This window comes from Taudactylus pleione, unplaced genomic scaffold, assembly GCF_031769625.1.
Source record: "Taudactylus pleione unplaced genomic scaffold, aTauple2 ptg000065l, whole genome shotgun sequence".
NCBI lineage: Eukaryota > Metazoa > Chordata > Amphibia > Anura > Myobatrachidae > Taudactylus > Taudactylus pleione.
Genome location: NW_028284467.1, coordinates 5,265,254 through 5,288,907, shown reverse-complemented (window position 1 = coordinate 5,288,907; position 23,654 = coordinate 5,265,254). Strand labels below are relative to the sequence as shown.

General features: G+C 46.8%; 1 protein-coding gene and 1 long non-coding RNA gene across 2 annotated transcripts in view; one reads left to right on the top strand and one right to left on the bottom strand.

The window, feature by feature from the left end:
- The window catches only part of ARHGEF25 (Rho guanine nucleotide exchange factor 25), a 383,409-nt gene that overhangs the window by 341,504 nt on the left and 18,251 nt on the right, over positions 1 to 23,654 (bottom strand). The window lies entirely within an intron of this gene.
- Positions 17,259 to 23,654, top strand: part of LOC148534626 (uncharacterized) — a 32,165-nt gene continuing 25,769 nt past the window's right edge. The window contains exons 1-2 of the long non-coding RNA XR_015877038.1: positions 17,259 to 17,420; positions 19,016 to 19,150. This is a non-coding gene — a long non-coding RNA (uncharacterized LOC148534626). The remainder of the gene's footprint in view (positions 17,421 to 19,015; positions 19,151 to 23,654) is intronic.

Sequence of the window (23,654 nt, the reverse complement as noted above, 5' to 3'; positions counted from 1 at the left end):
ACCCTCCTCCCCCCAGGCTGCACTTACCTGTTGGAGCTTCCTGGGCAAATTCTGCTGACTCGAGTCCTTCATTCTTCTGAGTCCTGACTGGTGCTGGGCGGGACTGGGGAGACAGACCACTGTGGTGGGGGCGGGGCTGCCTAATGACTGCTTCTATCATCCAGTGATATGAGGAGACATCAGGCAGTAGCTCTGCCCCCACCCCAGTGCTGAGCAGCTTCTCCAAGCCCCGGCGGACAGCGCTGCAGTAACCAATAAGTGACACAGATCGGAATTCGGGTGCGCTGTTGCTCTATGTAATATAATGTATATGCAGCATGCAGCTGCAGTTCATTTCTCCCAGCAGTGCAGGCAGCGGTACACTCTGGGGCCCCCTAGGACCTCGGGGCCAGGTACAGTTGTACCCCTGGGCCTCCCCTGTCGTCGTGCATGGCACTAGGGCGCAGTCTCCAACAACATGGCTCTTCAAGGGACACTTTTGATCCCTTTCTATTCTAAGATGGTTGCCGATACTCTATGCAGGCTCTGTACTAGCTTCCTTTACAGTGTGTGAGCGATAGTGGGGGATGGCTGTCCTCCTCTTACCCCCATGAGACCAGGAACTGCTTTTACTGCTTATCCAGTGCCTGCACCGTTAGCCCAGTGTATAAGTCAGTCAGTAGCTGGTAAGATGTGAAAACCGTGCTCCGCTTCAGGCTCTGTTTCATACTAGGAAGTTACCAGTGTAACAGTGAGTACTGCTGTACATCAATAAACCACACAATCCTGGTTAAGTTCCACTGGACTGGCTACTTGGCTTATTTGTGTAGATCCTCTGGGGTGTACACAACTCTGCCAGAACACCAAGTTGTACAGACATTTCCAACATAAATAACCAGGGGCATTTTAAGAGAGGAGGGGGCCCGTGTGCAGCCTCCGTTTGTAGATTCTGGCTTCATGCCAAAATCTACTGCGCATGCGCAGATCACTAGGAAAATGGTGTCCGCACCTACTTTCCCTGGGACATCTTTTCTGCGCATGCGCAGATCACTGGGAAAATGGCCGCTGCTCTGCAGTGCCGATCCGGTGCTGTGGAGCAGCATTTTTGGGATTCGGCAGAGAGGTAAGTATAATTACCTATGGGTGCAGGGTGTGTGGTGTGTGCCTGTGCGCACTGCACACCTTGCACCTATTATAAAGACGCCTATGTAAATAACAGATGAATTCACATTTGTTAGTTGCTAAGTTTTTCAGAGCTTGGAAAATTGACTAGACTACAGTTCTTTAGAATAATAAGGACTGTGGTCTGCAGTGTTAGTTTGGCTCACATGAAATATCTCTGATATGCCCTGCTTTAGGGGCCTATTCATCATTACATAATTATGTTTGAAATTGCTGCAAGTTCAAAGTACCGTTAGGAGGCATTCATCACGTCTCATTAACTAAAGCATAACTTCCGAAAAGCTGTTCTTTTTAATACTTTTCCCCTTTATCTATGCTGTCTCCCTCCTAACCCACAGCCTCTGGCCCTGTCTACCCCTCTTCCTACCCGTATCCTTTGCCCTGTGTCTACCCTCTCCCTACCCACAGCTTCTGCCTCTATCCTCTCCTCTGTTTTCTCTTATCTTTGACCCTGCCCTCTCCTACCCGCTGCCTGTCCCCGGTGTTCCCTCTCTCTGTGCTCCCCTTCCCACAGCCTGTTCTAGTGTCCATGCTCCCTGTGCTCCCCTGCCAGCTCCGGAGCCTGTCTCTGGTGTTAGTGGAGAGCCATCGGCAGTGTTGTAGATGGAGGCAGGAGCAGGGAGGGTCTAGAGGGTGCTGTGGAGGGGATGATGGAGGGAGCTGTAGCTCCCAGCCCGCAGTCTGCTTCTACCCTCGGCCCTGGTGTTCCATCTCCCTGTACTCAACTACTCGCAGCCAGTCCATGTAAACAGCAGCCTGTGAAGGTTATTGGGAGCTCAACGCCATCTCAGAATAGCATTCAGTAACACCATCAAGTTTTGATAAAAATACTTATTTTGGAACTTGGTGAATAGTGTTCTATTTTTCTAATAGTGAACTTGGTGAAAAATTTAATTTTCACATGCTTTTGTGAAAAATAAGTGATGATGAATAGGCCCCTCAGACTCTACCGAATAACCCTAAAGGACAATTTATTCAAAAATAAATAATAAACTCGCATTTATTCTCTCCTTCTTAAATCCCGGGATCCTTAATATGTAGTCCTTCTATTTCCAACCACAAAGCACACCCCATAGGTTTCTATGGGGCTGTAAGCTTGGCCCCGGCCACTAATGCTGAAGATGGCATTAGCCTATAGTAGACTATGGGCTATTACGTATAAAGCAGATACTTTCAGAGAGAGGGTTCCTCTAGGACACTCTCCGTCTGCCCCATTGACGCATTTCCCGTTATATGGCCACGCATGCGTAGTAAGATTGAGGACCCAAACCATGAGCAGAGTGATATTGTAAGTTACATCTTCCTCGGGATGGGCTTTTATCAGTGCCCGTGTCCTGGCAAAAACCTTTGCTACATTCCCATGAAATAAATTTATTATTATGTTACAGATTTTAAAAGGCAGATTGTGATAAATAGGGTCCAGGTACTTAAATTACAGGAAGACTGCAGTTTAGGCATAATTTTTAGCTTCTTAAATAGCTCCTAAATCTTATATGAAAGCGCGTAAATCTGCTTTTACCACACAGTTTAGGGGTCTGTAAGCTGCCACACTTTGGAGGCCTTTTTTGGTTACGTTTGAGTTTTCATCCTTCACACCACAGGACGGCTGTATCCAATCTGTGGCAGTTTGTATCCTGCATTCTAAACCCCATGTTTAGTACATTTCCCCATAAATGTCTTCAGATTCCCAATCAGAGGAATTTAGAGTTCACAGTTCCCTTCAATTTCAAAGAGATCCACAAATTAGCTAAACTAAACTAATAATGTGCAGTTTCCTGTGCCACGATTTACTTACTGGCAATCTTCTGCTGGATCGTAAAACTCCAGATATAAAAAACCATCACATGGAAAATTCTTTGTTTTCCCAGTTGGCACTAATAAAGTGCAGCACACACTGAAAGGACTTATTCGTAGGTACACTTTTTTCAACTAACCACAGTACATTCTGCATGGAACACGCACTGAACTGAGGCAGACTCAGAATGCTGGAATCACTGATATTTGATATTCACATGGGCAGCAAGTACACATGGAGCACAGGATGAGTTGGTGAAAACTTTCTGTGTTCCACTTGTCTTTTTTACGGGAAATATGACGGTGCACAAAGCATCTGTTCATAGTTAGGGTTACCAAACTATCCATACTATGAGGGGAATTTAATTAGCAGCGGTAATTTAACATCGGGCTAATTGAAGTAGCCGGGCTAATTTTACCACAGGCTAATTGAAGTAGCCGGGCTATTCAACTAGAGCCCAGGCAGCCCACAGGCTGCAGTTAATGAGGAAATAAAGTTAACGAGAAAAGAAACCTGCGTTAAATTGCCTGTTTGCGGGTTCCGCGACCGTGTTAACTATAGGTCTGGGAACCAGATTCTATGGGTTAACGCGCGTTAACACAATAATTTACCGGGCGAGAAAAAAGGGCTCTATTTTAATAGCCCCGGGCGTTAAAGCCTGAGACTACCACCCTTTTTCACCCACGGTGTATTACCGCTGCTAATTGAAATCTCCCCTATACCTTTAAACTAGGACTTTCAGGAATTACACAGGCTCTATGGCAGATTAAAACCAGGTGAAATACAGGATTGAAGTCAGCCAACCACAGAACCTGTGTAACTCATGAGTGTTCCAGAGAAAAGGGACAGTATAGCATGATACTTTTCAGAGTTTGTTCCAGCGGCGTAACAACCGTCCCTGCAGACCCCACGGTGGCTTGGGGACGCCAGCAGGGGAGGGTGCAGGGACACGACACTTGGGGAGAAGGTGGCGGATGACAAGCGGCTGGAGTGTGTAATGCCCCGGGCACCGCCCATTCCAGCTCAGTCCTGTCGGCGCTGGGAGGGCTGAGGCAGCTGGGACCCTGGCCGCTGTGTGTGTGGGCAAGGACAAGACGAGGATCGGGGCAGACTGGGCATCTCCAATGACAGATCCCCTCCCCCTGACATCTCATCTTGTCGCTGCTGTAGTCTCCGCGGGCAGCAGCAGCAGCCTGGTGGTGGCTTGGGAGCCTGCTGTACAGTGGTCAGACGGCCGGTGTGCTAATCCTAGCAATGGTATACTATATGCAGGGCCGGCAACAGAAATCACGGGTCCCGGTACACACTTTTTTAGGGCCCCCTCCCATTCCCGGGTCTCTGTCAGGTACGGGCCATTTGCTTGAGAGTCTGCCTTACCTATATGTGTTTTCTCTGCAATGGGGAACCTTTGAAGAAATAGTTTCTCCCTAGGACTGCAGTCGGTATTCCGTTTTCACGAGCGAGATCACATGGTTCAGAAGACGCCTGTTTGCGAAGGAATATAACCAATGTGACTGTCATATAGCAGAGGTTTGACCAGAAACAGGGGTGATATGGAGAAGCAGTGGGTGACCGGGTAAGGGTGAAAGAGAGAGGGTAACAGAAAGAGGCAGAGGGTAATGGGAAGAGGGTGACAGGGTGAAGCAGAAGGAGACATGGAGAGGGTAACAGGGAGAGGGTAACAGGTAGAGGCAAAGGGTGACAAACAGAGGGTAATAGGGAGAGACAGAGGTTGATAGGGAGAAGCAGTGGGTGACAGGGTAAGGGTGAAAGGGCGTGGGTGATGGAGAGGCAGTAGGTGACGGGGAGAGGCAGTGGGTGAAGGGTAGGGGCAGGGGGTAAGTGAGGTATCTGTAGGAGGGTGTAAAGGGGGTTAATTGGGTTAGAAGAGTTTACTGGGACATGAAGGGAATGTATCAGTGGGAGAAACAGGAGAGAGAGAATATAAAAAATGTAAAAAAAAAATAGTAAGGAACTCACCCTTCACCCAGTCCTTGTGCAGAGACGCTATCTACAGCAGGCATCTTCCCCTGGCCGACACAGCAGGGCAAAGCCAGAGCCCTATGAGTGGGAACACAGGCCAGACTCCTCTCATCTGGTTTTGCGCCGGGGTCGGTCACTAGAGTGTGACGTCAGGCCCCCGGAAACAGCAGAAGAGGAGGGGAGGAGACGGGAGGGGAGGAGGGGGGTCGGATAACCTCCTCCTCCTTTGCTACGGCCGCAGCAATTGACTGCTGTCAATGCTGCTGCGGGCACCCTCATTACCGTGGGCTCCGGCTGCACCGCCGGACATTACGCCATTGAGCCCGTACATGCCTGCAGCAGGTATAGCTGGGTTTGTCTCTGGGCCCCTAAAATCTCTGGGCCCAGTACGGCTGAGCCCCTAGTCCCCCCCTGTCGCTGGGCCTGACTATATGCCCAGTGCCTCCTCCTCGCAGCACCGCACAGACGAGCAGGAATACCTTTAGGCCTATGCGGACGTGCTGGAGAGATAGAAAGGTACTGGCTAACGGCTCAAGGCAGCGGGGAGAAGGGCACCAGGCACCTAAAATAGCCGCAGCCAGAAGCAAGTGTCAGTTACTGCAGATAAGGCAGCAGCAGCATATGTGAGCACACACACACATGCCGAGGCACTGCTGCATACCGTGGCTCTGTCTCATGTGTGATTCCACTGCCCTGTGTGCTGCCTTCCAGCGGTCTATGGAGGAGGTAGGTGACTGTATTGGAGCACACAGCAGGTCGCAAGCGGCTCCATCAATCATTTTGCTTACATATTTACTAGCAAAGACTGCTTCCTGACTTTTTTCTTACATTGCTCTGGACTGAACTTAACAAATCATTGAGCTAATTATGAATAGATTTTTTATATATTCGCACACAGATTGCTATACATATTGGTTGATGTAATTCGTATGTACACTGTATGTTTGCAAATAAGTTTTTATAGAGGATGCTTATGATTATAGGTTGATTAATAGAACATAGTATATATTTTTTAATAAATAAGGTATTTTAACCATAAGTATTTGTGATTAAATTACACCACCACTGCTTATATTTTCTTTGTCTTTTTAATATTGGGTTGGCTACCCATTTGCAGCTGCTTTTTGTGTTGTACAGATACTGTATATCACAACCTCCCAGTAATAGGGGTATTAGTAGGGGCAGATGGAGAATCGTCTCTAGAGGAGGAGAGGGGTCTTTAGGTGAGGGGGCGCCAGAAACATTTTTGGCAGGGGGGAGCAAAATTTATAGCCACTGGTTTGTTCATGCTCATGTGTTTTACAAGGGGTTTCACATACCTCCCAACTGTCCCGCATTTAGCGGGACAGTCCCATTTTCCTGGGACTGTCCCGCTATCCCGCCCGCGGGCCGCAGTGTCCCGCGGTGGATGGGAAGTTGGGGGAAGCATACGTGCATGCACACAGCATCTATTGAGAGTACGGGGGGAAGCCCGGGGGTTGCCCAGCATCTCGGAGATGCTGGGCACGCCCCATTAGTGATGTAAAGGGGGGCTTGTCATCTCACCTTTTTGGTCGCGGGCGCAGATCCCTACTCCCTTCCAGCAAATGTTGGGAGGTATGGTTTCATATAAGTGGCCACAGGAAACCTTATATGAAAATGCAGGTAAAAAGCATTTGAAAAAGCTCCCACAAAGAGGAGCGAAACGCGTCGAAGGGGTTAACCACAGTGGCTCAGCGCTATCATCTGGAAGAAATTTTATTGCCACCAACCGCCAAGTTACATTGTTCTCAGCAGAGAGGTGTCGGCTCCTATAGAAGCCTTAACCAGCGGACACCTAGGATACAAGAGAGAGTGACGGCAAATACATCACTAGTGGAGCCACGTGATCGTCACCGGATCGGGACCTCAGTCAGGTGTGTGCCTCACCGGCAGCCGCTGCTCCACCTTGCCTCCATACAGGCTCAGTCAGGCCAATTTTCTGACTACGAAAGCAAGCGGCATTTCCAACACTACCAGTGAGGATACGCGAACGCGTCCAGCCCATGATACCGGTCAGTACGGATATTACTCTGCCTACATTGAGTTCACTCAGCCAAATTGGCTGTGAGAGCAAGCGGTATCCTTTGTAGAACTATCAAGGACACAAGACCACTAATAGACCACGGAAATTGGTCAGGTTATTGCACTAACCATTAGCCGTCACTCTGTTCTAATTTTCAGAAGTAACTATTGACACACAATTAACATTGGTTCGTGTTGTATATATATCAACAGTACTGGCGGACTATAGATCCCAGCCAGACACGGAATCACTGAAGAGATATCATTATTGTGCAATCTATTGTGTGCCAGGTTGCCTTGGTGGATCAAGTGGCATGTTTTCATTCAAGTGTACTTTAATATAAAGAATCTTGATATACTGCACTATCAGTCTAGATGCCGTTTTTAGATTAATCCATTAAGCATCAGATACAGCTGATACATTGAGCGGTTCAAATCAATTATATCCAAGTACAGATACATTTATTCCAGTTCTAGCTGTCACCGTATTTATAACCAATTTGTTGTTGTTTTTATATGAAGATATTATATCTTTTAATATGTCTATTTTATTGTATGCACAATAAATAATTTGCGATTCAGAGAAGTTATCACGTGGATCAATCAAGTATACTCCATTATACAGCAACAGCAGTACAATCTTTTTTCTGTTTATCTTGTAGTTTTTGTTGTGTCAGTCTAGCACATACTTACCTACTTTGCTGGGCAGCTTTCCGGGAGCAGCAGGAGGGGACCTGCTGCTCTCCTCTTCGGGGGGCGGGGCCAGACGATAGACGGCATTAGGCCCCGCCCCCTTTACAGAAAACCCCCGTGATTCGCGGGTTTGTGAGGGGCTAAATGATGCGATTTGCCTAATTTAGCCCCGCCCCTTCCCGACGGACCCGATAATCTCAGGTAAAATCTTCCCATCCTGCCCACTTCAATAGGAAGTGGGCGGGATGCGGGAGATATGCCTACTCTTCCGGGATCACGGGGGGTTACCCGAAAAATCGGGAGCCTCCCGAGATTCCCGGGAGAGTAGGCATGTATGGTCTAGCAACTGACATTAAGGTATGCTGCGCTGGTGCTAGTATATCTATATATTTTCATACACAGTACCATACCATCAATATTGTTTCTATTACGATTGTTATATAAGGAGCGCTAGGTAGGAATTGAGATCCCAGATCTCAACTCTTTTTTTCTTCATTAGCCATCATTGTGCCTAAAAACCAATGCAGGGAAATGACACTGACTATACAATTTGAATGTATTATATATCAGCTACATAATAGAGGTAAGGTGCAATCAGGGAGATTGCTAGACTCTTCAGGGAGTCATTGAGGTTGCCACTATTTTATAGAGTCTCCCTGATAATCAATGAGAGTTGGCAAGTATGCAGTACGGTGAGCCTAGTCATAGTACAGAAACGGTATATTAAAGGGCAATTCCACTTTTAAAAATAGATTTTTTTTGTTTATAATGATCCACTGCCTCTGCTTATAGTAGATGCAATTATGTGAGAGGCCCAATTGTGCAGTAGAAGCTCTGTCCTACCTTGATCAGGGCTGATGGTAGGCTGCTGATATTATTCTCATCCCTATGCAATCACCCCAGGGGCGTATTAAAAGAGGAGGGTGCCAGTGTGCAGTTTCTGTCCAGGGCAGAAACTCTACCTGGTGGCTGGCTGCACTCTGAGCACAGCAGTAAACTCTGGGCACTAGTCTGTGCCAGAGTCTACTGGACATGCGCAGGTCACCGGGGAAATGGTCCGGCAGCCATTTTCCCAGTGACTTCCCTACTGCGCATGCGCAAAAAGCCAGGAAAATGGCCACGGCGGCCATTTTCCATGTGATTTGCACAGCAATCCTACTGGTGATGGTAAGTAGTGAATAAATGGGTGCAGGGTGTACGGTGTGGGCCCCCCTGGACCCAGGGGCCCATGTGCACTGCACAGTCTCCACCCACTGTTGATATACCCCTGAATCACACCTTCTCTTCAAAATGCCCCAAATGCCCTGTCACTGACACAGAGAAGCAGCAGCTGCAACAGCACTACACAAAGTACTGCTGGAGGCGGCTTTCAGTGCTGTGTAGCACTGGGAAAAATAAAAGCATTCAATAAGTGACATGATGCCACTCAATGTTTTAGAGCCCTCTAAACTGTTTACAATGTACTGCCTTAGTGTGCCTAATGTTAGCACCAGCCCTGCGCTTAATACAGCTTCTGGCTCTGTAAGTATTGGTGCTAGCGGTACCTGACAAAGTCCCTGCATAAGCATCAATGAGACTTTCAATGTCTGTTGTATGAAGTTGTCTGAGCACATTGCATGGAGACTCAGCAGTGTGAGCCCCGCAGTTCTGGTAAATGGGATAACTGGGGGAAAGATTAAAGTAATATTTTTCAAAAGTGGAATAAAACTATGTAGTTCCCAGGCTCCTTGCACTAATACAGTCCCGTCAATGTTCTTGTTATTGGCCAGACCAGTCATCATGAAGACTTTCTGTTTTTGGGGAGGTTACATCAGTAAAAAAAAATGGAATGTGAAACAAACCTTTGGTAAATGGTAAGAGCTGACTATGAATATCTCCATGTGAAAAATAAAAGCCATGATATGATTAGAGCTGTACAATATTGTAACACAATGATAAAGATGATCTTTCCACTCATTTCACATTTCTATCATATTCTTATATATAAGGAAACAGATTGTCAGATCTATTTTCCATGCAGAGATGTTTTACCTGTGAAAGACTATAGTCTCTGCCTTTTCCATGACAGTGTCGGCCACGCTGAGTTGTTATGACAGCTGTGACAACCATTAACATTATGTTTATTCTGAACCAAATATATCCATGTCAGATAGGCATGGGAAAGCGGGAAGAGATAGATCCCCTTCCGTTTCTGTATGATGATGTCATCTGCCAGTGTCCAACGTCATTCCCTACCATCCAAGTGAGCATAGAGGGACAATATATTCTTGTGGCAAGCGAAGCAAGCCGCCGTGCCCGCAGCGTGGCGAGCGAAGCGAAAATGCAAGGGGCCAACTTTCTTATTTTCGTGTAAAGTGTGGGCAGTAACCTCCACTTCTGCCCTCACTCACATCACTTCCAGGTACGGCTAGTGAAGGGGATTTATCCTCTTCCATGGGAAAGTCTTCATCGTTATGTGCTCATGTGTGAGTATTGGAACAAATAAAATATATCTGACAAAACTCTAAGAAACAAAGCAATGAGTATATGTCCGCTGTGAGTATATGTTAATAAATGCATACGCAAACAGACTAAGCAGACGCCTAGCAATACACAATACCACCCACTTCCCTTAAAGTGCGTCCTGTTATACCATGCAAGATAGCGGAAACATCGGTAACATCGAGAACCATCTAACACATTAGCATAATTAAGGTTGACCTGACTTCATGCAGGATTTCTGCCACTTCCTGCGTGCAACTAGACCTCAAGCTTCATCCGTCGCCGCAAGGGCTTAAATATGCGCACCCCTAAAATGCCGTCCAAACGCACAGGCACGCCTGTGTTTGCCCGACCACCCCCCACAAATGGCACTTCCTGTCAACCACTGTGCTGTGGGTCTGCATAGCCTCTGCAAACGCAGTTCCCATCGCAGTAGCTAGTTCGCACACGCGCAATGCGATGCATACGCACGCACAGTACGCAACAATCGTCCGATTGCATACATCTGCATCCGTGCTGAATCAGGCCCTGAGTCACACTGTGCACGCATCCCAATTTTGTACATACAGAGTCACAGTAGAGATTTTGAACACATGCGGGCCTATTTATCAATTTTTTTTTTTACTAAAATAATGTGAAAACGTCTTTTGGGGCAATTCCTCCAAGCCCTTAAATTCACATTCTTTTAGCAAGCAGATCACATTTCCATACTTGTAATGGGAAATGAGATCTGTTTCAGATTTACTAAAAGAAATTGTAAAAAAAATACCGAGAGGGAGCCCTGCGCTAATAACGGTATCTGGAGATGGCATTAAGCAGGGTTTCCACCCCCTATTTCACCTTCTCTAGCTCCGCCTTCCCTGCCTGTTGAAAGAGAGAGCAAATTTTGGAATAGGCTTCTGTGATCAACCATGTGTTGATCACAGTAAAAAAAATAAAAAAAACACACTTAACTCCGTTCAGGTGATCGGTGACCCGGCGAGCTCCTCGGTGACCCAGTCATCTGATTGATCTGCCCTGGTCATTTGATCGGTAAACTGAGATGCTGTAAAGTCTCGGGAGCATCTTAGGTTTACTGCGGGAATCAGATGACCGGGGTCATGCACAGCCATCAGATGACCAGATCCCCGAGGAGCTCACCGTTCACCTAAATTGTGTTAAGTGTAAGTTATAGAGGAAAGTGTAAGCTGAGCGGGGGAGGGAGTGCGGGGGAGAGCCAGCGGCTCATGGACAGGCACAGTCTCAGGGTATTTTTTTGCGAAAAATACACTGAGAAGTGCGGGGAGAGGATTTGCATGGACAGAGTATTCTCGCAAGCTGTGTCCATGTATGCAATATTTTATTCATGCTCGCGATGTATTCAAATGAGATGTTGCATCTTATGGGTGTGTCGGAGGCATAATGTGGAAAGCTGTTGAGTAGAAAGAGACCGTATGCAGATGGAGAAACTGTACCTGCTATAGAGTAGTGCAAGTTTCAGTGGTGCCATCGATTGTGTGTTTAACCACTTAACTGACGTTTTCATTCCCAGTAAACCGCTCAGATATTGTTAAATAATAAAAAGAATAAAAAAAGATGACAAAGTTTAAAAACTATTTTGAATAATATATTTAAATATTTTCCATAATATTTTAAATATTTTCCATCCCTCTGTGTCCATAGGCCCCCAATATAAAATTACTGCCTATCCCTTATAGGCAATAGACCAACCCCAGGGGTCATAAATCCTAATAATAATTCCCCCCAAACCCCATTAATAGTAAACAAATCCCTGTTTCTAAACCAACCATCCCCCCTGCAAAAAGACCCTTTTTTCTTTGCCCCCCATCCTCCTTCTCTCCTATGACCACTATAATTAGTTTTTTTTATTATTTTACTCCCCTTCCAGAATCATCGTACTCTTTATTAGTGCCCCACTGATATTCGATCTCCCCCCTGGTTATCCCCCCAGCCCCCATGGGCATATGTCCCCCTTTCCCCCATATGTGTGTGCAGACATATTAGAATCATAAAGAACAATTGTTGTTTAACTCATAAGTTTGTGTGGTGTATAACACAGAAATTATTCACTGGTTTGTATAAACAAATTATATAACAATAAAACATGTGTAATATGATACCAGGAGGTTTGTTGTGAACTGACCCTGTCTGCTCTGTCACAGATGCGCATTTCACTGCTAGTGGCTTGCTCACTGACTCTGGGTGCACCACCAACTTTTCTTGAAAAAATAATCCAGTATTGGATCATTAATATACTGTTGGTATATTTCTCCACAATACAGTACATTAGCTGCTGAAAAAGGTGTGAGAGTTATTCCTGTTCAGAACTGCAAAAAAAACTTTTGTAGAGTACATGCCTTCACAATTGTTGTCAGGATTTGGGTTAAAATAATTCCACACCCAAGACGTTGCTTTTCTGGTCTTACAGTATGCCCAGGCATAACAATGGCTTTCTTTTTACTAGTGCAAACAGGTAACCCGTATATAAACGACGATCCATACTGATTGGTTGTCCATCTGTCATTTCACACTTGGTAAGTATTGCCTCATTATATCTCTGCTGATCGACGATGACAGTTCCGGTACTCAAGTTTTGTGAGAGCCTCAAGCCTAACAGGTGATGTGCAGGCCCTAGGTCTTTTAACTTTTGTTCTAAGAGAGATGCTTGACAGTGGATAGGTGTTCTTCTGACCTGCTAGCAACTGATCATCCATTTATTCAAACCATAATGAACAATTCCATCTCTAAAATGACAACATCTAACTTAATGTGCCAACCACTCTGTTTTAGACAATAAAATCACAAAGCAGAATGAGTCTGCGCACTGAGCTCTCTTGTGTTGGTGAGCTGCTAGCAACTTATAGGTACCCTAGCCTATAAAGTAGAAATCAATAGAAAAAAGGATGTTGCTGCGCTCAACCTCTATATAATGGGTAAGTGGCATTCATATTTAAGACCCATCTGTTAATGCGGAGTTGTCCAAATCAGAGAATGAATGAATGTGCATATTTACACCTGGTATCAATCATACACACACAGTGCACCCTATGTATCAAATAGTAGAACCAAAGGTAATAATGGTCTGTATATGAAGGTGGATAGTCTATCCTTGGTATGCTGTATATAGACATAGATGTGTCAGAAGCATAATTTGTAAAAATCAGAATATTTTATTAAGGCATGTGCTAAACCAGAGCTAGCTAGAAAAGCTGCACTTGCAAAAATAGTGTCAATAGCTGGATGTTACAAAGCATATGCTGGCTACTACACTGTGCATTTTCAGTCTTGATCCAAATAGAGGACTTTTCTATATTATTCACACTCTGGGTACTGGGCCCATAACGTACTGATATAAGCTATTGGTTACAGTAGGTGTCATTGGAATGTTAAATGTATGTTAGTCCACATAGATGTCCTTAACCAGGATGGTGGGTTTATTTGGTAACAGCGGTGTACACAGGGTTAATAGCGGTGAAAGCTGTAGTAGTAGTAGGGACAGTGCTAACAGTAGTAACAGCAGTAATGGCGGTAGGTAACAACAGCAGGTCTCTACAGAGGAGCTAAGTACTGCACATCTCTACACAGTAGCACAGAGCACAGCAGTGACATCATCCCACCGGCATGTCACTGTAAAAGATGAGAGAGCGCAGAAGCACACTCCCCTCCAACAGAAGACTTCGGTGTGAGTTGGTCAGTTTAACATATAAATAATATCTAATATTTTTAATTTGTGCATGATCTCCAGTTTTAGAGTATGTAATTTCCTCTGCCTAGTCTTTATTGTATGTCACCCATCCCCTCCATGTTCCACTTTCTCCCACATGCACACACGCATACAGACCCTGAAAATGTGACAGCACTGACATGAAGAACAGCAGACTAGCCGCTCATATGGGATTTGAAATGCTAAACATATTGATTAGCCTGTAACCATTATAACAGTAAAACATGATAATTGCTAGACTTTTCATCTTGTTGGAGGACTGCTGGCAGGGGCGCCGGAGGATTGGGTACTGATTACCCAGACCCAGGTTGATTGGAGGGGCCTGGGTCTGCCGCTACCCCCTCTCCCCCCTCCTATCAGCGGCAGCAGCGTCCTCTGCAGTGAGTACAGGGAGACTGCTGCTGTCGCTGAGTGCAGCAGCAGTCTCCTCTGCCTGCATAAGATAGAAGGGGGAGTGCGATCGTACTGCCTGAGGGGCACAATGGCACCCACCTTTAGAGCACGATAATATTTTTTTTTTTGCAGGGGGCGTGGCCACACCTCTTTACATTAGGTCAAACCCCTTGCATTTACCTAGACAGGCTCTCTACAGCCGTACCTACTTGTACAATAAATCTATCTATGTAAAATTAGAGCATGATAAAAATTATCTCATCACAACAGCAAGGATGGGGCACACAAGAAGGAGAGGTAAAATGGATGGTGGAGGTCGAAGGAATGGGGAGGAGTTAAGGGAATGAGACAAACACATGGGGGAAGCTATAACATTGGGGGAGAAAATGGAATTAGGCAGGTGAAGGGAATTAATGAGGTATAGAAGAGGAGTGAGAAGAATGAGGGGTGAAGTAGTTGAGTTAGGTAAAGAGGTAGGAGAAAAATATATAGAGGTTGTTGTAGAGAGAGGAGAAAGCAGTATAGGCAGATAATTAGAGTGTCACATTCGTGTTAAGGAGATTTCCTACAGAGGAGCTGGAAGTCAAGGTCTCGGGTTGGGAAATGAACCGGAGGCAAGGGGCCTGGATATAAGTCCTCCTCATCCACAAGTACCGGATGTTGGTGAGACCTGACCAAAGGCGTGGAGTCTAACCTGCTAGGAGGTGTTCACCAGTGACCCCTCCAATTGGGATTCAGGTTTTTGCTGCACCCAGCAGGCAGATCGTGGCCCTTTGGTCAGGTATCCGGCACCAGTGGGAATAGAGGATTTAATCATAGGAGAGACACAGGATAGTAATATGTTGAAGGTACTGAGTACACTAGTTATGGTTTTTTGGGCATAGCACAGTCACTGAGGAATGGTAGCACGAGATGTACTTGATGGTAGTACTGAATACACATGTTGTGGCTAAAGTTGCAGCACAGACACTGAGGAATGGTATCACCAGATGTACTTGATGATGGCACAGTGTACACATGCTGTGGCTAATGATGCAGCACAGACACTGAGGAATGGTATCACCAGATGTACTTGATGCAGGTACTGAGACCCTGATTCAGAGCCGGACGCTCTGACAGAGCGCTCGCTCTGAATCAGGGCCGTCCTTCTTGATTTTTAGAGCGGCCTCCTTGCCGCTCGTATAGCTGTGGGTGACCACCAACAGCTATAGCGAGCAGCCAGGAAGATGGTCGTGATGGTCAAGACCATCGCGACCATCGGGCTTGCGAGGAGACCCTTGTGGTAGGGTCTCGTTGCCGCAAGCCCTGGAGTGCTTTCGGATAAAACAGAGCCGAAAGCACTCCCACTGACATCACTTGTGATGTCAGTGGGGTCGGCCCCAGATGGTAGGCGTTCCCATGGGAACGCCTCCATCTGGGCAGCCACGCCCCCGGCACGCCCACCAAAGGGGGTGTGCTGTCACTCAACATCGACAGCATGTCCCCTTTGGTACGAGACCCGGAGCGAAGATTTGCCCGTCGCTATCAGGGTCTCGCGCATGCATACGGCGGAGCCGGCTCCGTCGTGCGCATGCGCACTGGGCCACCATCGACCCACTTGCAAGCGCTCAGCACTCGCGAGCGGGTCTGAATCAGGCCCTGAGTACACACGCTGTGGCTAAGGTCACAGCACAGATGGTATCGCGAGATGTACTTGATGCAGGTACTGAGTACATATGCTGTGGCTAAACACTAGTAGTAGCTCTGACAAGAGTGGAGCACGGAACCTGGAACGAACTAACGGCAAGCATATACCAGAAGAAACAACGTTGTACAGGCAACTTCCTGCTGTCCAGAGCCCAGTTATATACCCTAAGGTTGCAGTCCATTGGAGAACAGCATCAGCTGACAGCAACCATGCTACCATTGGGTAAAGGGCCAGTCAGGTGATGAAGAAACCTGCAGTAACCAAGTCACGGGGCAGCACATGGATGTCCAAGCGGTCCCAAGGCATAACAATCAGCGCGTCACTCGTGCCGCCGCACCTGACGTCTGACCACTCGAGAAGTCAGGGGAATTTGGCCGATCCTAGGCCGTAACCTGACAGAAAGTGGTGAGAGGCATGAGGCGGTTACAGAGGGAGAAGTGAAGGGAATGAGATGGGTAACAAGTTTGAGTTGTGGGGGTGGGTGGGGAGTTAAAAATATTTTGGTTAGTAAAGGAAGAGGAGTAAAGGACATCATGCAGATATTATATCTATCTATCTTTGTTTGTTTCAGTTTTTTCAGATAAACTTTACTTGCTCAGAGACTCTTTCTGTCTAATAATTAATGTTTCTGCCCCTGAAGCACACGGAGCTTAGTATAACATAGCGATGCACAATGGAGGCTTTCCAATGCCTATCTGACATGGATATATTTGGTTCAGGATAAACATATGGCTGATGGCTGTCACAGCTGTCATAACAACTCAGCATGTCCGACACTGTCATGGAAAAGGCAGAAACTATAGTCTTTCGCAGGTAAAACATCTCTGTAAGCAAAATAGATATGACAATCTGTTTCTTACATATAAGAATATGATACAAATGTAAAATGAGTGGAAATATCATCTTATCATTGTGTTCTCAGGTTGTACAGCTGTAATCATATCTAATACTTTGCACACATTTTCCATATTTGTACATATTGTATACTCCTCCTCTCCCTCCACCACACACTTTTTTTTTTAGAATATTAGACCTACAGTAAAGGACATTTGTGTATAATCCCAGTAATGTGATATTTTGCTCACCATGAAAATAAAAGTTATGGTAGACTTGCCATTAATAACTCTTTTTTTCGAGGTCCATAGGATTCACAAGGATACATACCATGGGGTAATGTGGTTGGAGAGCTCCAGGAACCAAACAGTTAAAGCTTTCAGCTCCCAGGATGCCTCGAGTCCTTCTCCATATATATACCCCACCCCCAGCCACAGGCCTTCAGTTTTGTAAACAAGCCTCAAGGCAGTAGAAGGAAAGAGGAGAAGGAAGAACAATCGTACACCAGAAGCATTCTCACACAAGATGAGGGAATCTGTGATCGAAAGAAAAAATACCCAATGCAGCCAGATGCGTCAGGGTGGGTGCCCTGTGGACCCTATGGACTTCGAAGAAAGTTATCAATGGTAAGTCTACCATAACTTTTATTTTCTTCTTCAGGGTCCATAGCGATCCACAGGGATAACATGGGGATGTCCTAAAGCAGTTCCCTTAAGGGTGGGGGACACTCCTGAGCAGAAAGGAGAACTCGTCGGCCAAAGGAAGCATCCTGAGAGGCAAAAGTATCAAAGGCATAGAATCTAATAAAAGTGTGGACAGAAGACCACGTGGCTGCCTTGCACAATAGTTCAGCAGAGGCACCACGACTAAAAACGATGGTCCTAAAGACCGAGGGCCTCATTCAGAGGCGGTCGGAGGATGCAAGCGGTTGCTCAGAAACTGGACAGCCTCTTGTATCCTGACCGGCCACCTCTGTTTTGCTCTAACGACCGCTAGGGTGATGGTCGCGATGGTCAGAGACCATCGCGACCATCGGGGCTTACGACGAGACCCTAGGGTAGGGTCTCACTTGTCATAAGCCCCGGAGAGCTTCTGGCTCTGTCAGAGCCGGAAGCTCTCCACTGACATCACTAGTGATGTCAGTGGGGCCTCCCCCAAAATGGTAGGCGTTCCCATAGGAATGCCTCCGTTGGGCTGCCACCCCCCCTGGCCCGCCTTCTAAACGGGGCGAGCTGTCAATCAACATCGACAGCTCGCCCCCTTTGGAAAGAGACCCGCTACGACCGGCGCTGTCGGTCGTAGCGGGTCTCACGCATGCGCACGAAGGAGCCGGCTCCCTCGTGCGCATGAGCACTTGACAAACATCGAGGCGGCCGTGCGGTCGTAGACCGTACGGCCGCCTCTGAATGAAGGCCCGAGTGCTGTCACCGTGTTTGGGCCAGGGAGATCAGCCTGTGTGTACACCTGAGAGATAGTCATACGTAACCATCAAGCCAGGGGCTGCTTGTTAGCTGGCCACCCTCATTTGTGAAAACCATATAATACAAAAAGAGCATCTGATTTTCCAACAGAGTTTGTACGCTCCACATAGATATGGAGAGCGCAAACTGCATCCAGGGAGGCTTCACCTACAGACAGGTCTGTAGCATGAAAAGCTGGAACTACAATTTCTTAATTACATGAAAACGGGACATTACCTTAGGAAGGTAACCCTCCCTTGTACGAAATACAGCTCTATCCTGGTATTAAAAATGGGGAGCGACAAGAGAGCACTGCCAAATCAGAAGAGGTAGCGAGGAGAAAAAGGGGCCTATTCATTAACATAAAAAAAAATCGATGGAGGTAATTAGGTTTAGAACGCGCATGGAGTTCTACCTAATTACCCGGAGGAATTCATCACTCCTCCTCTCCATAAGTATCTATTCTGAAAAGCTGTAATTTTTGCGATTACAGCTTTTCTGGAAATAGATACTTTTCCCTGCCTGCTGTAACCTACCGCAGCTGTAATCAGTGCTGCTCATGTGCCGTTATGTTCACAAAAGAGGCGCATGCGCAGCACTGATTACAGCTGTGGTAATTCTGTGTTCCCCCTAAACCCCCCCCCCTCCGCTCTCTCTCCTACCTACCTGGCTGCCTGTCAGAGGCTGCGGCTGCGGACCCTGACCTCCCGTCTAAAGATTTTTATTTTTTTTTACTTTATTGTCTTTTTTTTTAACTTTAGTGTGTTATGCCGGGAGAAGACAGTCAGAGCAGCATCCGGAGCCGGAGGAGGGACCAGGGAGCGACAGAGGGAGCCGGCAGAGGGACCAGGGAGTGACAGAGGGAGCTGAGGAGGACCTGCTCACGCTGAAAGCAGGTAAACATAACCCGCTGTATACCACCTGAGAGTGGCGTATAGTAACACCATCAAATTCTAAAAATATATAATTTTCAGAATTTGATGAATAGCCTAATTTCTACATCCCAATACTAATGAATGGGGAATGAGGAAATTAACGCAGACGGACTTAACCAGGTGTTAATGAATACTAAGAAAACGGTAATTAAGGAAAATGTCCTTAAAACCATTATTTTAGTGTTGATGAAAAGACAGATCCCACAGTGCTACCGGTGGGACAAAAGGAGGCTGAACTTGCAGCACTCCCTGAAAAAAAGATTCTAACATCTGGTATTGAAGCAATCTTCCTCTGGAACCAGACTGACAATGCAGAAAGCTGTACTCTCAAAGTGCCCAGGTAAAGACCAAGGTTTAAACCATCCTGGAGATAAGCCAGTACCCAGGAAACTCTAAAAACCTTAAAATCATACTTCCTGTGGGAACACCATTGACCAAAAGAATACCAAACCCTTTAATAGATGAGGGCAGAGGCAGGCTTTGCTGCCCTAAGCATCGTTTCAATCACAGAGCTGAAGAAACCTTTGGCTCTTAAGATGGGAGATTCAAGAGCCACTCCGTCAAAGCCAGACGAGGTAATTCCGGATGCCAGCAGGGACCCTGTACTAACAGATCCTGCCATAGAGGAAAAGGATATGGACTGTCTATGGATAGATTCTGTATGTCAGTGAACCAATGACGTCTGGGCCAAGCCGGAGCCACTAGTATTACTGTTCCGCCTTTCTAATTACATTTCCTGAGGACTCTTGGGAGGAGGGAAATTGGAGGAAAGAGATACACCAGCTTGAAGTCCCATGTTACTGCCAGTATGTCCACGAATGCTGCTGATGGGTCTCTGGACCTGGATTTGTACGGGATCGGTATGATTTACCACCGGCCGACAGCGGAATCCCAGCAGTGAAGATCCCGACAGGTAAGTATATTTTCTATTTACTAACTTAACCTCCCCCCCAACCCTAACCCTCCCTTAAGGATGCCTTACCCTAACCTCCCTCCAAGTACCTAACCCTAACCCCCTCTAAGTGCCTAAACCTAACCCCCCCTTCCCCGCAGCCTAACCCTAAGTTTCCCAGGGTGTGCCTAACCCTAACCTCTCCCCGGGGGTGCCTAACCCTAACCCCCCCCTTCCGCTAGCCTAACCCTAACCTCCCGGGGGGTGCCTAACCCTAAGTCTCCCTGGGAGCCCCTAACCTAACCTTCCCCCCCTCGCGGCTGTCTGCGCATGGTGCCCGGCTTACATTCGATCGGTAAGCCGGGTGTCAGGCCCCCGGCATAGGTCTAATGACAGGCATCGGGACTGGAGCTGTACCGGCCTGCTGTGGAGCAGGTCCTGTGCCATGATAAGTGCTTTGTATACAGCTCGCAGATCCAGAATGTTTATTGGCAGATGACTTTCCTGGTTTGTCCATCTTCCCTGAAAGGAGTGATGACCTGTCACTGCCCCCCATCCACGAAGACTGGCATCTGTGGTGAGAGGCACCCAATCTGGAATCCAGAATGGGTGCCCTTTGTCCAGATGATCCTTGTTCAGCCACCACAAGAGGGAGAGACAAACCTCTAGAGTGAGAAGTATCCTCTTGGACCTTATTAGCTGATACTGTCTGTTCCACCTGGAGAGAGTCAATCTTTGCAGAGGCCTGGAATGAAACTGAGCATACCCCACCATGTCGAAGGTGGATACCATTGATTCCAGGCAGGCTATAGTCAGTTGAAGATGGTATTGTAAAACAACTGGAGTTTGTGCCAATATCAGAAGATCATCCAGATATTGTAGTATTCCATTCCCTGACGCCTTCATGACTGCCATTATCTTGGTAAATACTCGGGGGTCCATTGATAGGCCAAAGGGCAGTGCATGAAATTGGTAATGTTGTTGTAGGACAGCAATCCACAGAAATTGTTGGTGGGATGGCTTAATAGGAACATGCAGATACGCATCCTGAATGTCCAGGGAAACCATAAAATCCCCAGGCTCCACTGCCAAAATAATTGACCCTTAGAGTTTCCATACGGAACTTGGGTACATGGATAAACCTGTTGAGGGTTTTTAGATTTAGAATAGAGTGATAAAACCCATTTGGTTTCTGAACCAAAAATAGATTGGAATAATAACCCCTTTCTCGTTGCAACACAGGAACTGGTATTATTACCCCTGTCTGCAGCAGGGAGTGAATGGCCTTCTGAAGGGCCAAAGCCTTGACCGCACCTGATGGAGGATCTGTGCAAAACCCCCAGGAGGAGGCCCACCCCATCAGGCCGAGGGATTATCATCCGGCTTAGAAGCCTGACATCTGGCCGGCACAGACCTCTAAGTTTGTCGCCTGGATGTCCTGCGAAAACTAGACAGCTTGGAGAAAGATTGTTCCTTTGCTCGTCCCTGAAGACTAAAGGACCGAAAAGAAAACTGCCTAGATTTTATTGTACCCATAGATGGCAGATCTGCAGACTTTGAAGCCGCCACAGTAGCTATTATCTTATCTAACTCTGCTCCAAAAAGTATATTTCCTTAGAAAGGTAAGGTATCCAGAGTCTTCTTTGGTCCTGTATCAGCTTTCCAGGATCTTAACCAAAGGACCCTTTTCGCCACTACAGAAGCTGCTGATGCTTTAGAAGCTAAAATTCCAGCATCTACTGCAGCACCTGCGCCGGAAGCAAGGACTGCCATATGCGATTCCCCGTAAACGAGGAATCGCCTTATCTGACATCTTTGTGCTTCCGGTTGCAGTCCGGGTCCCAGCATCGCTGCTAGCAAGCTCAGCCGAGACCCTCCAAAATCACCAGCCCTGTTACTGGTGTTGTAGTCCGGCGGAGGTAGACGGAGTCGCAGTACAGATGCTCAGTACTGCCAACATAAAAACATAAAAATAACATTAAACATAAAATAAAAGCTTAGGGACTGCCTGAGCAGTCCCCTATTACAATGGTGCGTCTATATATATATATATTAGGGGTGTGCACCGGCCACTTTTCGTGTTTTGTGTTTTGGTTTTGGATCTGGATCTTTCTTCGTGTTTTGGATCTGGATTGGTTTTGCCAAAACCACCCTTCCGTGTTTTGGGTTCTGGGTTTTGTGTTTTGGATCTGTATTTTTTTTAAAAAAAGCATAAAAACAGCTAAAATCACAGAATTTGTAGGTTTTTCTGCTCCTATGCTATTATTAACATCAATAACCTTAATTTCCACTCATTTCCAGTCTATTCTGAACACCTCACACCTCACAATAGTGTTTTTATGTCCAAAAGGTTGCACCGAGGTAGCTGGATGACTATGCTAAGCGATACGAGTGGGCGGCATAAACACGTGACCCATCTAGGAGTGACACTGCAGTGGCAGACAGGATGGCAGTTAGAAAAACTAGGCCCCAAACTGTACATAATGCAAAGAAAAAAAAGAGGTGCAAGATGGAATTGTCCTTGGGCCCTCCCACCCACCCTTATGTTGTATAAACAGGACATGCACACTTTAACAAACCAATCATTTCAGCGCCAGGGTCTGCCACACAACTGTGGCTGAAATGATTGGTTCGTTTGGGCCCCCACAAAACAAGCTGGCAATTAATGTGTCCCTGCACAAACTGGCTCTACGGAGGCAAGATGTCATCCTCATCCTCCTCATCCACCGATTCCTCACCCTCTTCAGTGTGTACATCCTCATCCTCACAAAGTATTAACTCATCCCCACTTGAATCCACCACCACAGGTCCCTCTGTACCTTCTGGAGGCTGGTCTCCCTGGAAGAGCTGATAATTCATTTTGATGAACATCATCTTCTCCACATTCTGTGGAAGCAACCTCCTACGCCTTTCGCTGACAAGGTTCCCGGCTGCACTAAACACTCTTTCGGAGTACACACTGGAGGGGGGGCAACTCAGGTAAAATAGAGCCAGTTTGTACAGGGGCCTCCAAATTGCCTCTTTTTCCTGCCAGTACAGGTATGGACTGTCTGACATGCCTACTTGGATGCTGTCACCGATGTAATCCTCCACCATTCTGTCAATGGTGACAGTATCATATGCAGTGACAGTAGACATGTCAGAAATTGTTGCCAGGTCCTTCAGTCCGGACCAGATGTCCAAACTTGTCCTGCCTGCCCTGCATCACTGCCAGCGGGTTGCTTAGGATACCTAAGTTTTTTCCTGGCAGCCCCAGTTGCGGGAGAAAATGAAGAAGGAGCCGTTGACGTGTCACGTTCCGCTTCAGCTGACAGTGTTTTCACCAGCAGGTCTTTGCACCTCTGCAGGCTTGTGTCGGCCGGAAAGAGAGACACCACATAGGCTTTAAACCTAGGATCGAGCACGGTGGCCAAAATGTAGTGGTCTGATTTCAACAGATTGACCACCCTGGAATCCTGGCAAAGCGAATGAAGGGCTTCATCCACAAGTCCCACATGCCGAGCGGAATCGCTCCATCTTAGCTCCTCCTTCACTTTCTCCAGCTGCTTCTGCAAAAGCCTGATGAGGGGAATG